The sequence below is a fragment of the Hippocampus comes genome, unplaced genomic scaffold (genome assembly GCF_001891065.2).
Source record: "Hippocampus comes isolate QL1 unplaced genomic scaffold, H_comes_QL1_v1.1 scaffold309, whole genome shotgun sequence".
Lineage (NCBI taxonomy): Eukaryota > Metazoa > Chordata > Actinopteri > Syngnathiformes > Syngnathidae > Hippocampus > Hippocampus comes.
In genome coordinates, this window is record NW_017805838.1 from 126,507 (window position 1) to 126,969 (window position 463).

The 463-nt window shown below is 40.0% G+C and overlaps 1 protein-coding gene across 1 annotated transcript in view; it reads left to right on the forward strand.

Annotated features, from left to right (window-relative positions):
• LOC109526561 (UV-stimulated scaffold protein A-like) overlaps window positions 1-463 on the forward strand; it is a 67,430-nt gene that overhangs the window by 51,462 nt on the left and 15,505 nt on the right. The window lies entirely within an intron of this gene.

Sequence of the window (463 nt, forward strand, 5' to 3'; positions counted from 1 at the left end):
TTTGAGGACTGGGTGGGGATGGTTAGTCACGCCCCTATGGTGAAGAGGCCCATTGATTTCTAAATTCCCTATCGTTGGGTCTTGATTAGGCCTATTGTTTGGGCTAGGGCTGAATAGCTACTTTCAGTTAGCCTGATCAGCATGTCTATGTCCCTTGGTGGTCAACAAGTTATTGTAAATAGGAGACAGGTTAAATCTGATACCTCCTTCACGGTTCAGAGAGGGTGAAAATTTTTTAACAAAATCGCTTCCTTTACTCTCCTTTCAAACCATCTCTTTTCTGTTCCTAGGATTTTTACTTGTTCATCTTCAATTGTGTGGTTTGTTTCTTTTAAGTGTGCGTATACTGCAGTTTTGTGATCATTGTTTTTCCATTTGTGTTGATAAAGTCTTTTCTTGAGTGTTTGTTTGGTTTCTCCAATGTAATGTTCCTTGCACTCACTTTCTTGGCAACGGATGGAAT